The sequence below is a fragment of the Mauremys mutica genome, unplaced genomic scaffold, assembly GCF_020497125.1.
Source record: "Mauremys mutica isolate MM-2020 ecotype Southern unplaced genomic scaffold, ASM2049712v1 001072F_np12_obj, whole genome shotgun sequence".
Taxonomy (NCBI): domain Eukaryota; kingdom Metazoa; phylum Chordata; order Testudines; family Geoemydidae; genus Mauremys; species Mauremys mutica.
The window spans coordinates 34,400-51,407 of record NW_025423111.1 but is presented as its reverse complement, the minus strand read 5'-3'; the positions used below and the strand labels follow the sequence as shown (position 1 = coordinate 51,407).

The 17,008-nt window shown below is 51.8% G+C and overlaps 1 non-coding gene across 1 annotated transcript; it reads left to right on the top strand.

Moving 5' to 3' along the window:
- Positions 1 to 1,485: 1,485 nt before the first annotated feature.
- Positions 1,486 to 1,558, top strand: TRNAF-GAA. Its single transcript has one exon. It is a non-coding gene; the product is annotated as a tRNA-Phe (tRNA).
- Positions 1,559 to 17,008: the final 15,450 nt, after the last annotated feature.

Below are 17,008 nucleotides of genomic sequence, written 5' to 3'. Positions count from 1 at the left end.
AGGTCTGTGTTTTTGCCAGTCCCTAACCCGGGCAATACCTCTGTGCAACCCCCTGAGACACTCTCAGTTCTCTCCCCGCCCCAAGTAAATCCTGTTCTGCTCCTTCCATAGAGATGCCTGGGACACCCCCTCACACTGTGTCCCTGAGGGGTCAGGCAAACTCTCAGCGCCTGAAGCCTCTGCCACTCACCTAGTGCCCCATAGACCAGCCATAGCCCTGGGTCTGCTCCTCTCTGTAGAGTGTGAAAGGAGCTGAGTCAGCGACTCCATGGGAGCTACGGGGCTGCAGAACCAACAGAGAAAAAATAGGTGCTCAGCGCCCACTGGCAGCCAGCTCCCCACCACCCCACAACAGGCCTTGCTGACAGGCTCCTCCTCTTCCCCTTCAGCACCTCCCACTTGCCAGTGATCAGCTGTTCAGTGGGGTGCAGGAGGCGCTGGGTGGGGAGGAAGAGGTGCGGGAGGGAGAGGAATGGGGCAGGAGGGGACAGGGGTGGGGGCTTGGGGGAAGGGGTGGAGTGGGGGCAGGGCCTGGGGAGGAAAGGGGGGATTTGTCCCAGACCCTGGATCCCTCTAGGGCCGGCCCTGAAGGGAAGCACTGACTATCACAGTGACAATACAACTGACCAGCCTTGTGGGGGAGACTGAGGGAGATCCGCACTCACCAGGTCTCTTCTCTCCCCCATGGTGAGCCAGACACTGCTCTCCCCTGCCTCTCACTCTAGCAGCTGGACGCCAAGGAGCCATTTCCCCACAGGAAGTGCATTGAGTGCCCCTGTGGTGCTGGGGGGCTGGCGCTGCTGCTGCCTGTGGGGCTGGCAGGGGGGCTGAGGTCTGCACAGACTCTCAGTTGCCAGGCCGGAGGGGGCACTTGGGACCTCACCAGACTGGCTCAGTGAAGACGGGGGTTGACAGAGCAATACAGAGCAGGGAGCAGCATCCGCCCATGCAGCCAGGCAATGAGCATTTCCCACAGCCTGGAGCCGAGGGCGGCAGCTGCTGTTCCAGCTCCTCGGGACAGGCCCTGTCAGCCAACAGCCACTTCTTACTCCCCACAGCTAAGGGCGCCGGGTTCCTCCGGTGGGGGTGTGGGGCAGCCGTTCGTTTTCCTGTTCGCACTCCTCTGTGGTGTGAAAATCGGGGAGGGGAGGCAGAAGCCCCACTTCCCTCCCGAAATGACGCCCAGTGGGGGAAGCCAGGACAACAGGGTGGGGCGGCAAGTGGTGGCCAGACTCTCACTGCCAGGGTCTAGTCTAGCTCAGGGTCCAGCTCAACTTCCTCCCCGTGCCACTGGCCCCCAGTCCCCTTCCACCACCAGGTCAACCCGGGCACTAAGGCAGGAACAGGGTGAGGCAGCAAGTCAAGCTGAGCAAGGCAGGCAAAAGCAGGTCTTGTCTTCATGGACAGCTCACAATGACGTCCTTTTTGTGTGCAACTGCTGCAAAAACCTCCCAGACAGAGAAGCATCAGGCTGCTTACACTGCTGCCAAAGTAGCTCAGTTGGGAGAGCCTTAGACTGAAAATCTATAGGTCCCTGGTTCAATCCCAGGCTTTGGTAGGTTCTTTCATCTTCTTTGTGCAGGGGCAGCTTGTTCTCTGACAGCACAGCGGTGCCTGCACCCAAGGTGAGCAGGGCTGGCCTAGAGCAAAGCAATTTTGCGGGCCCCTTCCATTAAAAAAAAGTTGCAATACTGTATTCTCATGGGGCCACTGTGGGGCCTGGGGCAAATTGCCCCACTTGCCTCCCCTCTGGGTGGCACTGAAGGTGAGTCTCTGAGCTTGGGCTCTGCAGTAGGAAAACATAGAGTGGGCTTCTGCCTCTAGTTGGCCCACCTGACCTTTAAGGATGAGAGATGGCAGGAAGAGAGCAAGGCAGGGTGAGCCTCAGGAATGGTGCCAGAGGGCTGCTGGGCAGTGACAGGCAGGGATTGGGGATGAAAACTCCTCTGCGCAGCTGAGCAATGGCAGTACCCTGGAAGGGGCATCTGTAAAAATGGCCATGTGGAAGGTGGCAGGGATTTGGGGGCCCAGGAGGAGGTACTTGATGTTCAGTGCCTTGGAGCAGCTGGACTTGGACATGGTGGGTGTTCAGGAAATGCACATTAACAACTCTAGGGTAGCTCAATAGGCAGAGGGTGATTGGAGGAAGGGCCTCCTGGCCAGGGAAGAATAATGGGGCTGGAGTCTTGTTTTTCACATTCGCGGTGCGAGTACAGAAGGTGGGGGAGCTCTGACCAGGGAGGGCATTACTGGTGGGCTTTGTGCTCTGTGGCACTGGTTACTGCTATATTAGTGTGTATGGTCCCCAGTTAAGGCATGAGAGGGAAGATCAAAGGCTCCCTTCCTCTGGACTGCATGATGTTTGTTGTTGCGGGGGTGGGGATTTTAATTGTGTCAGCCGGCCTGAGCACCGCTGGTCCCGTTTTCCCAACCTTCAGAGGAAACGTTTTTACAATGAGCACTACCTGGCACAGGTCTGTAGTGAGGTCAGCTTAGAGGAGCTCACACCAGCCACAGAGGGGGTTCACCTTTCTGCGGGGACAGACCAGGACTCGCATTGACCGGATTTATGGTTAGCTTTTGTGTCTTTAGCATGTTGCTTCTCAGATTCTTTCTTGGCCTGACTTGTTACACTTTGACACTTAACAGGCCAGAGTTTGTGCACCTTCCTACTATCCTCACTAGGATCTGATTTCCAAATTTTGAGGAATGACTTTTTGCCTCTAACAGCCTCCATTACTCGACCGTTTACCTAGAATTGGCGTTCTGCTGGTCGTCCTATTGTCGTTTCTGATTGAGGTCAAACATTTCATCTGAGCCTCTAATTGCGGCGTTTTTAAACGGTCTGCATGCTGCTTGCAGGCACCTAGCACTTGTGACAGCAGCTCCTTTTAATTCCCATCCAACCATCTGTACTTATGCCGATAGGTCGACTTTAGGTCTTTAACTTTGAGCGGTAGCTGAGAAGATGGTAAATCGGGCAGAAACCCGTTCGACAAACCTCTTCATTTCCTTGTTATTTCCTGACTTCTTCATTCATCCCCTTTTCCTTATTTCCTGGCTGAGGTGGTGGCCTGCCAGGGAGCTCCCCGGCACCTCTGGCTGCCTGGGCTGAAGGCAAGAGACAGGCCTGGGTGTGGTGAGGGCCTCCTGTCCCGGAATGAGGCTGCAGTGCTTCCTGGCGCCCTTTTCCCACCCACAGCGGCAGGCGGCTGCTGCGGGAGAGCACGAGGGAGGCTCTCGGGATGCTAGGCAGCTCTGTGTGGCTGTCAGGGGAAAGAGCCTTCTTCTCTAAAGATGGCTGGCAGGAAGGTGGTGCTCAGCTCTGTAAGCGACTGGCCCAGTACCCTCGCTGCCAGGGGATGCAGACATTTCTGTAAGGTGCAGAAAGAGGGTATTTGGCTTCCAAGTTAATATGAGAGCTATGCATTTCAGAGATGGAATTTCCATTCACTCATCAGTGGCCTAATGGACAAGGCAATGGCTTTCTAAGTCAGAGATTGTGGGTTCAAGTCCCATCTGGGGTGAAAAACTGCCTTCTTCCTGTATATTGCAAGGAAACCTTGGCCTTATTTTCACCAAGGAAGCTGGGAGATGTTTGAACACAAAATACTGGATCTTGGGAACAATCCCCCAGAAATGGCATCTTGACAAATGCTTTCTAAACCCCTCAGTAGCAAACAGTTAATACTAGTGTTTGTCTGAGACTAGAGGGAAGGGGAGTGTTTACTCGGACACCTCAGTGAGTGAAACAGACGGAAAGAGCAAGGCCGTCCTGAAAGAGAATGGATCTGTCTGGAGACAAAGAAGCCCCCCTGAGAATGAGCAACAGTGTGAAAAGAAGAGGTTCAAATGGGTGTTAGATGTTAGTTAGTGTTAGAGGGTTTATCCCTTCACCCTCCCATTACCGGGTCCTTCTTGCATACACACAGAGCAGCAATACCCAATGTCCCAAGGTGCAAACAATTAGATGTTTATTGGGTTGAACTTCCAGCAAGCAATGATTCCAGTTTCCTTCCTCAGTGTCCCCATCCCAGCCCTGACACCACAGAGCCTTGCCTGTGTCCCTGTTCCCATTCTCCCCCTTAGCAAAACATAGGACATATGGTGACACATTTCCTGATAGGGCCAGGCATCAAGGTGGAAGGTGTCGATATTCCATTTGTTCCACTGCCCCTTGCGTAGTACAGTGCCCTGCACCTTCTCTCATACGGGCCTGCCACACCTGTTCCAATTAGCGTTCCAGACTTCCCACTATAGTGGGCCCGAGAAGGTTGGGTCCAGGTTGTCTAGTACAGGGGAGGGGCTTACTCTATTACTTCTAGATTATTTCCATAGGCAACGTATCACAAGTATACTTAGCAATACACCAGCCGCTGTAATAATCCACAGCAACACCGAGACACCTGACTACTGCAGCATGGTCCAACATCCTGGCCACCACCGAAACACCACCTCTCCTCCTTTGACGGGGTCAAGCTCTTAACACGTCCAGTTGCTGGCAGTTGCAATACGCTGCCGTTGCAGGTTTTTGTGCTTTTGTCCATATCATAAGTCCACTGAATGTCCACAGAGAAATGGGTTATTGTCCAAACGAACTTAACCACGTGGTGTGGAATCAGGCTGTATGCGCTGGTTCGATTATTCACAGCAGTAAGATTCACAGATCTATCTGTGCGCCAAAGCCCAGAGAGCAGTGTGTAGTGTGGAATTTGGTTAGGGGCTGGTGTAATTGTGCCCCCAGTAATATGTACATTTCCAGCAAAACACCTCATACACAGTACACCCAATTGTCCACCCCTTGCCATGGGCCATTGGGTGTGCTCCTCCATGGCCATCAGGGAGGGGCACAGTCAGACATCTTCTCTGGATTTACACACCCCTCCATTGATTCCCAGCGAGCAAATCCCCTTCTCATTATTCCCATAGGGCTTGTGGGGCCCACCTTAGCTGCTGATTCACTTCCAGATACACAGGTGCTGGCCTCCTAGTCGAGCATTTTGAATTTCCATACACATCTTCCCCCAGGTCAGCCTTTTGAAGCCATCCCCACCCACGTCATGAAGTTTTCTGTCCATTGAAACACAACAATGCTAACAACAAGACAAACACCACAAACAGCACAAAACATAGATTCATGGTATTATGGGTTAGTCTTTTGCTGGCACCAGCTTCCTTGTAGAGTGTCTGAAAAACAAAAGAAACAATTTCAACACACACTCCCGGTGGGGACAGATTAGTGCTTAATAATAATAATACCACTTCCTTTTACAAATGTCCTTGCTCATTGCAGGAAAAACAGAAGAATTCCCTCCAGGCTGTCCTTATTTGGTTCTATAGTCAGATAGTGAATTACCCACTCGCTGATCATTTATGAAATTCATGAGGTGGTGTGCCTCAGTTTCCCCTCTGGTACAACAGACCCAGTTTGCAATAGTTTCTCTGCTGTACCAAGCTTTAAGTTTATTCTCAGGTAATAGCTGAGAGACAGCTTTAGATTTAGCTTTAGCACTGTACATACTCACAGAAACACACACTCCTTAGGGTTAGCTGTCCCCCTTATTTTCAGGCTTGACTTGTTCTTTCACCTCCCTTTCCTGGAGGGCCACAATCTGAGTCTTCCAGTAGCTTGTTTGCTGACCAGATGTATTTATTATTTGCAGCTCCTTTGTGCTGCCACTGATGGGCAGTTCTCTCCTTCCCCCATCAGCTAGGTCATTTGCATTCACCCCGGCTTTCGGGCTTGCTTTTGGATCCAAAGCCATCAGCAGCTCAGAGACTGTCTTAAAAGGGACACAATCAACTTCCACCCGAGTTCTGATTACTTTCCACTTTCATCTTCTTCTTCAAAACACACAGATCTGAAAAAGAAACCACAACCTATTGTGGCTCCCTTTGGAGCCCTAATAGGGTTTGAATTAAGTACCATGTTTTGTTTGCATTTCTTTTACCCCTTCTCCAATATACACTGCACACGTTCTGGGAAAACGCACATTCCTTCCATAGTTTAACCTTCATAACATTATATTACAAACCATAAGTCTCAGTTTAGGTTTTTAAAACCTTACACAATTACACACAAAATTTTGTTTTGTCTAACATCCCTTGCACTGCAATAATTTTTTTTTACACAACTGTACCCCGATTACACGTCCATCTTGTACAACCAGAGACATCCAGGGTCAGGCACGTTAAGTGCCAATAGAAACCCCGGACATTCCTTTAGTGATTTTGCTTACATTACCCAGGAGTCAAATCATTTTGATGAGATTATCTCTCCGCCTGCTGCCTGCAGCCATCCCCTATAGACCATTTCTGTGGGCAAAGGGCCTATTTCCCCTCAGAATGTCTGTAAAGGCTTCTTGGGACAAAACACAGTGGTGGTAGTAGCCACTTTACCTGACCCTCTTGTATAATTTATTTACTAAGCTTCCATTCAATGTGAGTGCACAGAGCTGCACATACAGTTACATTTATATAACTGGGTTTTATTATTAAACCAAAAACTGCCCTTCTTGTAACACCACAACTGTTGCCTTTTACTATTTCCACAACTCCCAAATGTTTCCTTTCCTCCAAACTCTGTATTATTAATTTTTGCAAAACCCTGGGCGGCTGCACTGCAGTGCTGGGGTGACTCTGCAGGAGGAGAAGCTGCTGTGGAGCAGTGTAGAGCAGGTGCAGGAAAGAGCCGGGGTCACTATTCACATTCTGAACTGCACAATTTTCCAAATTTGGGAATGTCCGAGAACAATTCTAAGGGGAAGGTGAATGCAGAGGAGTGACACTGGAGGTGCTCAGACCTCCAATGGGGGTGGTGTGGAAATTAATAATGGGAAGATCATTTGCGAAATTAGTCGTCACCGACAAGCTTTGTCTCTTCTTATTTCATGTTATGGTGTTATTTAGTGGAATCAGGACATATTTTTACTATGTTAATTAAACACATAATTTTATTTAACTGAGCCAAAAACTTAGTGTCACTTATTTTTTTCTCTGTCCTAGCAAGACCTAAATGAATTTCGTGACTTTCTGGAAAGTGCAGCGAGATTAAATGTGGGGAATTCAGTCTGTGTGTTTGTAAGCTGATGTTTTCCTCTCACAGGTCAGTGCCTGCATTGAAATACCAAGAGGGATCTAAGGGCTGGTGTATGCTGGGCACAGGGGTGTTCGCAGAAGGGGTGGGGCCTCAGTTGAAAGGGGCGGGGCAGGGCATTAGTCTCCCCCAGCTGGCGGTTCACGCCCTGCCCATGGTGTTACAATGAAAGAGGCTGCCCAGTCTGCACTTGTAGCGAGGTTCCCCCACTACGTGGCCGCGCAGAGGTTGCAGGAGACGGGCAGGTGACAGCAGGGGAAGTGGTGACACAGGAGCTCTCAGCAGCAGGGTGAAGGACAATGCCGTGGAGCGGCAGCGATGCAGAGTGAACAGGGCAAACTGAGAGCCAGTTGAGGGAGTGCCGGCAGCAGAAGCTGAGGTTTCTCTTGATGCCTTCCCCTCCCTCCTCCACCCCTGGGGCTTTGCTGCCCAAGGGGAGTGGGGGTTGCGGGAAGAAGAGCGGAGGGGTCTGTTAAAGGAATATTGGATTGGCCTGTCACACCGCAAGGTGAGAAACTGAGGCGAAGGGCACTGCCCAGTGTACTCTGGGGTGGGGGGTTTGCTGATGAGCGTAGATTTGAATGTGGTTGTGGGGTTTTCCCAAACTTAGGCTTGATTCTCTTTCCCATTTAATAGAAGTTCTCATTGGCTCTCCGCCCACACAGAGCTGGGAGTGGAGGGCGTGTTGCCTTTTCCCCAGGCAGAAGGGTGACACCTGCCTAGCGAGCAGGGCCGGCTCTAACATTTTTGGCGCCCCAAGCAAAAACAAGGAGCGCCGCCCCCCCTCCGAGCGTCACACCGCCCAAGGCCCCGCCCCCCGAGCGTCACCCAAGCCCCGCCCCCTGAGCGGCGCCCCGCCCAGTCCCCACCCTGAGCATTGCCCCGCCCAAGTCCCCGCCCCCCGAGCGTCATGCCGCCCAAGGCCCCGCCCCCCGAGCGGCACCCAAGCCCCGCCCCTCGAGCGGCGCCCCACCCAGTCCCCACCCTGAGCATTGCCCCGACAACGTCCCCGCCCCCCGAGCGTCATGCTGCCCAAGTCCCCGCTCCCCGAGTGTCATGCTGCCCAAGGCCCCGCCCCAGCGGCACCCAAGCCCCGCCCCCCGAGCGGCGCCCCGCCCAGTCCCCACCCTGAGCATTGCCCCGCACAAGTCCCCGCCCCGAGCGTCATGCCGCCCAAGGCCCCGCCCCCCGAGCGTCACCCAAGCCCCGCCCCCCGAGCGTCACCCCGCCCAGTCCCCACCCTGAGCATTGCCCCGCCCACGTCCCCTCCCCGTGCGTCATGCCGCCCAAGGCCCCGCCCCCGAGCGTCACCCAAGCCCCGCCCCTCGAGCGGCGCCCCACCCAGTCCCCACCACGAGCATTGCCCCGCCCACGTCCCCGCCCCTGAGCGTCATGCCGCCCAAGGCCCCGCCCCCGAGCATCACCCAAGCCCCGCCCCCCGAGCGGCACCCCGCCCAGTCCCCACCCTGAGCGGCGCCCCGCCCAGTCCCCACCCTGAGCGGCGCCCCGCCCAAGGCCCCGTGCCCCGAGCATCACGCCACCCAAGGCCCCGCCCCCCCGAGCGTCACCCTAGCCCCGCCCCCCAAGTGGCGCCCCGCCCAGTCCCCACCCTGAGCATTGCCCCGCCCACATCCCCGCCCCCGAGCGTCACGTCGCCCAAGTCCCCGCCCCAGCCGAGCACCGCCCAAGTCCCAGCCCCGCCAACACGGCACCACGCCTCCTAAGACCCGCCTCCCCCCAGCGCCGCCTGGCCAAACAAAAAAAATAAAAACAAACCCCGAGTGCCGCCCCCTCCCAAGGTGCCGCCCCAAGCACGTGCTTGGTAGGCTGGTGCCTGGAGCCGGCCCTGCCCCTGCCTTTCCACACTTTTGTTTTTCTGAAGCTTTAATGGAGGGTACTTTGGATAATGATGTGAAATGTTTTGGGGGGTTGTTCGTTTTGTTTTGTTTGGGACAAAGTATGATGAAGGTCTGCTGTATTCCACTGGAATATTTGGAGTAAAAGATCCATGGGCAACCATGGAGACAAATGTTTTCTGCCTTTTCAACAGTCTCAAGGTAAAGACAGCACAGGTTACGGCAGCTGTGTGGCAATAATCGTAGTTGGTGGCTGAGTTATTAGGGACAAAGTGCACCACCTTAAAGAACTAAATATAGGAGTAAGTGGTTTAAAGAAGTAAGTGGAAAAGTTACAAATACCTTTTGCAAAAAGTGATAATACAGGGCTTGGAGGAAAGTAAAAGTTTGGGAGGTGTGAAAATGGTACAGGTAACAGTTGTGAAGATGTTAAAGGCGACAGTTGTGGTGTTACAAGAAGCAAGTTTTTAGTTTAATAATAGAACCCAGTTATATAAATGTAACTGTATGTGCAGCTCCGTGCAGTCATATTGGATGGAAGCTTGGTAATTAAATTGTATCGGGGGGTCAGGTAGAGTGGCTACTACCACCAGGATGCTTCTGTCCCCAGAAGCCTTTACAGGTATTTTGAGGGGGGATGGGCCCTTTTCCCACAGAAATGGTCTATAGGGGACGCCTGCAGGCAGCAAGCGGAGGATTAATCTGATCAAAATTATTTGACTAGTGGGTAATTTAATCAAAATCACTAAAGGAATGTCAGGGGTTTCTAGTGGAACTTAACTTGGCTGCCCCGGCTGTCTCTAGTTGTACAAGATGGGAGTGTAATCAGCAGGGGCGGCTCTAGACATTTAGCTGCCCCAAGCACGGCGACATGACGCGGGGGGAGCTCTGCCGGTTGCCGGTCCCGTGGCTCTGGTGGACCTCCCGCATACATGCCTGCGGAGGGTCCGCTGGTCCAGCAGCTCCACCGAAGCCGCGCGGGACCAGCGGACCCGCCGCAGGCACGCCTGCGGGAGGTCCACCGGAGCCGCCTGTCGCCGTCCTGGCGACCGGCAGAGCGCCCCCCGCGGCATGCCGCCCCAAGCACATGCTTGGCGTCCTGGGGTCTGGAGCCGCCCCTGGTAATCGGGGTACAGTTGTGTAAAAAGAGTAATCACAGTGCAAGGGATGTTAGACCAAATAGAATTGTGTGCGCACAGGAAAAGGAAAAGGGGAGCAATGATTGGCACACTGAGCCTTGGGGTGGCTCTGGGGGATCTGACTGTCACTTTGGGGGTGCATGAAAACTCTGTGGGCATGGGGAGGCAGTCACAGCTTGTGTAAAATTAATATGGCTGATATAATGGAGGTTAAATGATTTCCCAGGACATGTGCAGTGTATATTGGAGAAGGGGTAAAAGAAATGCAAACAAAACATGGTACTTCATTAAAATCCTGTTAGGGCTCCAACAGGAGCCAGAATAGATTGTGCTTTCTTTTTCAGATCTCTGTGTGTTTCGGAGCAGGAGATGAAAGTGAAAAGTAATCGGAACTCTGGAGGAAGTGGAACCTGTCCCTTTTAAAACAGTCTCTGAGCTGCTGATAGCATTGGATCCAGAGGCAAGCCAAGAAAGCCTCTGTGTGAATGCAAATTACCTAGCTGATGGGGGAGGGAAGGAGGAAACTGCCCATAAGTAGCAGCACAAAGAACCTGCAAATAATAAATACATCTGGTCAGCAAACAAGCTACTAGAATACTGAGATTTTGGCCCTCCAGAAAAGGGCCCTGACATCCCCCTCAACCCCCCAACCTGCCCTGTCCCTGGGTCCCTTCAAGCCCCCCATCCACCCCCTCCCCCAGCCCTGCCCTGCCCTGCCCCCCTGGGAACCCCTCAGTCCTGCTACCCAAACTCCCCGTAGTTCACCCCCCAGCCTCCCCCTCATCCCCAGCGCACCCTCCCCCACCCTGTCTTCTCTCTGTGGCCTTTTCCTTTGCCCTGTCAATGTGCTGCCTCCCCGAGTGTCGTCCTCCCACCCCGCCCCCATCAACTCCAACCCATTTCTCCAGGGCTGGGTCCCATGTCCCTGTCACCCCACGGCCCCCTCCATCCCCAGTGTGTGAGTCCCTCATCTCCACTCTCTGCTCCCCCCAACCTGCCAGGGTCCCCTTTTCAGCCCCCGTGGGGCCCTTCAACCCACCCCACCCATCCTCTCTGGGGTCTCTAAATCCCCCATTCCCACAGTGCACCTTGGTAACCCTACCCTCCTCTACCCCTAATCCCCCTAGTCCCTTCCCTTGGGTCCTCCTGGACTCCCAACCCCACACTCCGGCCCCCCTCATATATACCAGTCACTCATTCACACACTGAGCCAGGCCCTCGGGGCCCCACTACCCACCAAACTTCTCCATCCGTGAGCCCAGGGAAGCGGGGGCAAGCTCCCAGTTTGGCTGGGCTTGGTGTGGGTGTGTGTGCTGGGCTCACAAAGGCATTTTGCTCCCTTGGAGTGGGGTGTGGTTTTTGGCCAAAGGTGACACGGTTTGGTAGCCCTGTGGATGCCATGTGGTGTCTGGAATGGGGCGTGTGTGTTCCCACGATGCCCCTTCCCCTCTGCCTGCAGAGCTGAGGACAGACAGTGTTATATCCTTGGGGCAGCCGGTGTAGGAAGCAATCACTTGAGGCCAGAGAGCAGGCAGCTAACCAAAACCTCCATTTTATTTACAGATATACAGAGAGCTCACTCAGCCGGTTGAAACCGGCTGAGCTATCCCTTAATAGTCTAACTCAGTTGCCATAGTAACAAAACCCATGACAACCAAATACACAACATATTCCTCCCCCCCTAATAAGAACATCCCCTAAATAAAACACACACTAAACTAGAGAAGGAAGGTAGACTGCCTCCATTCCCGGCTAAACCCTGGGGATTATTTTGCCCCATAACCGTGGGTTCGCCCTAACTAAAGATCCAGCCGATGAGGAGGCCTTCTGTCTCTAGGTGGATTACGGCGAACTTCTGGTGTTGTTGCACCCGAAAGTACTAGGGGCTCAGGGTCCGCAGCACGAATAGGTGAGGAGGTGGTATCAGCTCGTGCTGGGCAAAGGGGTATCTCAGCTGCAGGCAGTAATGGAGGAGAACAGTCAGGAACAGGTGACTCATGATTCGGTGTCTCACCAGGAGGGGTGAAGTCAGACCCCTCAACTGCAGATGGGTCCTGAAGACTGGCATGACCTGGCAACAGCTGATCTACATGTTGCCGCCAGGTAAGATTCTCTGCAGTCCAGACTGTATAGGAAACAGGTCCTGTTTGAGTGATGACTGTGGCCGGGACCCATTTAGCTCTGGAAGTATAATTCCGAAGGGTAGGCGACAGTATCGATAAAGCCCCTTATGAGTCACAATAGTCAACAGCTCTTGGGACTTTTCATCGACGTGCATCTGTAAATATGCTTGACTCAGATCAATCTTACTGAACTTTTGTCCCCCAGCCAGGCCTGCGAAGAGGTCATCGATGCGGGGAAGCGGTATTGCTCTGCACACAACACTGGGTTGACAGTGACTTTAAAATCACCGCAAATCCGGAGAGAGCCATCTTTCTTCACTATTGGAACGATAGGAGTGGCCCATGAGCTATGGGTAACTGGTATTAGGACTCCATTGGTGACCAGGCGCTCCAGGTCTGCTTCAACTTTTGGCCTGATGGCATATGGCACAGTTCGGGCTTTCAGATATTTTGGTGGACTGCCAGGTTTAATGTTCAATGTCACAGTGATTCCCTTCATACTTCCCAAATCATCTCCAAAAACAGCAGCATGTTTCCTTAGTATAGGGGTTAGACTGGTTTCTTCTTTAGTCATCCGGTGCACTTCTGCCCAGTTCAGCTGAATCTTCCCAAGCCAAGACCTACCCATTAAGGCTGGGTAGTCACCTCTCACCACAAACAGTGGCAATTTAGCCGCCTGTCCATTGAGCTCCACCTTAACATCAATAGTGCCCAACATGGGCACAGCTTCACCTGTATACGTCTTCAGAACAGTTTTTGTTGCCTTAAGCGGAAGATGCTGTAGCTTTTCCTTATACACAGTCTCAGGAACCAGTGAGACAGCTGCACCGGTGTCTAGTTCCATGCGTATAGGTTTGCCCTCCAATAAGGGGGTTACCCAGTATTAATGTGAGCCCGCTGCCAAAGACAAAACATGCAGTGGCACTTCCTCTTGTGAGGAGGTGTCACCTTGATCATCCTGGGTCTGCTCTAGGGTATGCAAGGTTCCTCTTTTTGTCGGCCAGACCACAGGCCTCTTTTTCTTTTGTTTACAGGCATACTCAATGTGTCCCTTTTTGCCACAGTGTCGACACACCAGGTCCTTATACCAGCGTTCTGATGCCTGGTGACCCAGCTTACCACAGCGGTAACATTCTTGACTCTGCACCGTTTTGTGGGTCAGTTCTTGTGACACTTTTTGCACCCTAGGGGATACACCGATGTATTGTGCCTCCCTTGTAGCCAGTTCCATGGAGACAGCAATATCAACAGCCTTCTGTAATGTAAGCTGAGCCTCTGTCAGTAGGCGCTTCCGTATAGCTTCACTGCAGAGGCCACACACTAACCTGTCACGCAGGGCATCATTTAACATCTCTTTAAATTCACAGTGTTCTGCTAGCTTTTTTAAAATGGCTACAAATTGTACAACTGTTTCATCTTCCTTTTGGTCTCTTTTGTGGAACCTATATCTTTCAGCAATTACCAGTGGTTTTGGGGAGAAATGAGACCCCAGGATTTCCACAATGTCACTGTAAGATTTAGTCTCAGGCTTAACAGGGTGTAGTAAGCTGCGTAGCAGAGAGTAGGTTTTAGCCCCTACAACAGTTAAGAATATTGGCACCTTCTTCGCTTCTGTAATGTCATTTGCAATACCAAAAAGCTCAAAACGCTCAGTATACACATGCCACTGCTCTGTATTCTCATCAAAAGGCTCCAGGGGCCTGGTCAGAGTAGCCATGATTTTTAGTTTCACTTTCACAGTCAGTGCAAACAAGCAGCTTTTTTGTTTGTTTGTTCTTTACCTTAACTTCTACTTCCTTCTGTTACTGGAGCAGCACCGGAATCCCATCCTCGTCGCCAGTGTTATATCCTTGGGGCAGCCGGTGTAGGAAGCAATCACCTGAGGCCAGAGAGCAGGCCGCTAACCAAAACCTCCATTTTATTTACAGATATACAGAGAGCTCACTCAGCCGGTTGAAACAGGCTGAGCTATCCCTTAATAGTCTAACTCAGTTGCCATAGTAACAAAACCCATGACAACCAAATACACAACAGACAGGTCTGAGGAGCAGAGCCGGAGTTCTGGGAAGGAGAAGAGCAATATGAAGATGGAGTCTAAGATGAGACCAGGTGACTTGGACTAACAGAGACTTGGTGGGATAACTCACATGTCTGGCGTACTGTCATGGATGGATATAAACTGTTCAGGAAGGACAGGCAGGGCAGAAAAGATGGGGGAGTTGCATTGTATGTAAGAGAGCAGTATGACTGCTCAGAGCTCCAGTATGAAACTGCAGAAAAACCTGAGAGTCTCTGGATTAAGTTTAGAAGTGTGAGCAACAAGGGTGATGTCGTGGTGGTAGTCTGCTATAGACCACCAGACCAGGGGGATGAGGTGGACAAGGCTTTCTTCCGGCAACTAGCAGAAGTTACTAGATCGCAGGCCCTTGTTCTCATGGTAGACTTTAATCACCCTGATATCTGCTGGGAGAGCAATACAGCAGTGCACAGACAATCCAGGAAGTTTCTGGAAAGTGTAGGGGACAAGTTCCTGGTGCAAGTGCTGGAGGAACCAACTAGGGGCAAAGCTGTTCTTGACCTGCTGCTCATAAACAGAGAAGAGTTAGTAGGGGAAGCAAAAGTGGATGGGAACCTGGGATGCAGTGACCATGACATGGTCGAGTTCAGGATCCTGACACAAGGAAAAAAGGAGAGCAGCAGAATACAGACCCTGGACTTCAGAAAAGCAGACTTTGACTCCCTCAGGAAGCTGATGGGCAGGATCCCCTGGGAGAATAACATGAGGGGGAGAGGAGTCCAGGAGAGCTGGCTGTATTTTAAAGAATCCTTATTGAGATTGCAGGAAAAAAACCATCCTGATCTGTAGAAAGAATAGTAAATATGGCAGGCAACCAGCTTGGCTTAACAGTGAAATCCTTGCTGATCTTAAACGCAAAAAAGAAGCTTAAAAAAAGTGGAAGATTGGACAATTGACCAGGGAGGACTATAAAAATATTGCTCAGGCATGTAGGAGTGAAATCAGGAAGTCCAAATCACACTTGGAGTTGCAACTAGCAAGGGATGTTAAGAGTAACAAGAAGGATTTCTTCAGGTATGTTAGCAACAAGAAGAAAGTCAAGGAAAGTGTGGGCTCCTTCCTGAATGAGGGAGGCAACCTAGTGACAGAGGATGTGGAAAAAGCTAATGTACTGAATGATTTTTTTGCCTCTGTCTCCACAAACAAGGTCAACTCCCAGACTGCTGCACTGGGCAGCACAGTATGGAGAGAAGGTGACCAGCCCTCTGTGGAGAAAGAAGTGGTTCGGGACTTTTTAGAAAAATTGGAAGAGCACAAGTCCATGGGGCTGGATGCGCTGCATCCAAGGGTGCTAAAGGAGTTGCTGGATGTGATTGCAGAGCCATTGGCCATTATCTTTGAAAACTCATGGTGAATGGGGGAGGTCCTGGATGACTGGAAAAAGGCTACTATAGTGCCCATCTTTAAAAAAGGGAAGGAGGAGGATCCAGGGAACTACAGGCCAGTCAGCCTCACCTCAGTCCCTGGAAAAATCATGGAGCAGGTCCTCAAGGAATCAATTCTGAAGCACTTAGAGGCGAGGAAAGTGATCAGGAACAGCCAGCATGGATTCACCAAGGGCAAGTCATGCCTGACTAACCTAATTGCCTTCTATGAGGAGATAACTGGGTCTGTGGGTGAGGGGAAAGCAGTGGATGTGTTATTCCTTGACTCTAGCAAAACTTTTGATATGGTCTCCCACAGTATTCTTGCCAGCAAGTTAAAGAACTGTGGGCTGGATGATTGGACTATAAGGTGGATAGAAATCTGGCTAGATCGTCAGGCTCAACAGGTAGTGATCAACGGCTCCATGTCTAGTTGGCAGCCCGTTTCAAGTGGAGTGCCCCAAGAGTCGGTGCTGGGGCCGGTTTTGTTCAATATCTTCATTAACGATCTGGAGGATGGCATGGACTGCACTCTCAGCAAGTTTGCTGATGACACTAAACTTGGAGGAGTGGTAGATACAGTGGAGGGTAGGGATAGGATACAGAGGGACCTAGATAAAGAAACCTGATGAGGTTCAACAAGGAGAAGTGCAGAGTCCTGCACTTAGGACGGAAGAATCCCATTCACTGTTACAGACTAGAGACCGAATGGCTAGGAAGCAGTTCTGCAGAAAAGGACCTAGGAGTTACAGTGGACGAGAAGTTGGATATGAGTCGACAGTGTGGCCTTGTTGCCAAGAAGGCTAATGGCACTTTGGGCTGTATAAATAGGGGCATAGCCAGCAGATCGAGGGATGTGATCATTCCCCTCTATTTGACATTGGTGAGGCCTCATCTGGAGTACTGTGTCCAGTTTTGGGCCCCACAGTACAAGAAGGATGTGAAAAAATTGGAAAGAGTCCAGCGGAGAGCAACAAAAATGATTAGGGGGCTGGAGCACATGACTTATGAGGAGAGGCTGAGGAAACTGGGATTGTTTAGTCTGCAGAAGAGATGAATGAGCAGGGGATTTGATAGCTGCTTTCAACTACCTGAAAGGGGGTTCCAGAGAGGATGGATCTAGACTGTTCTCAGTGGTACCCAATGACAGAACAAGGAGTAATGGTCTCAAGTTGCAGTGTGGGAGGTTTAGGTTGGATATCAGGAAAAAACTTTTTCACTCACAGAGTGGTGAAGCACTGGAATGGGTTCCCTAGGGAGGTGGTGGAATCTCCTTCCTTAGAGGTTTTTAAGGTCAGGCTTGACAAAGCCCTGGCTGGGATGCTTTAGTTGGGAATTGGTCCTGATTTGAGC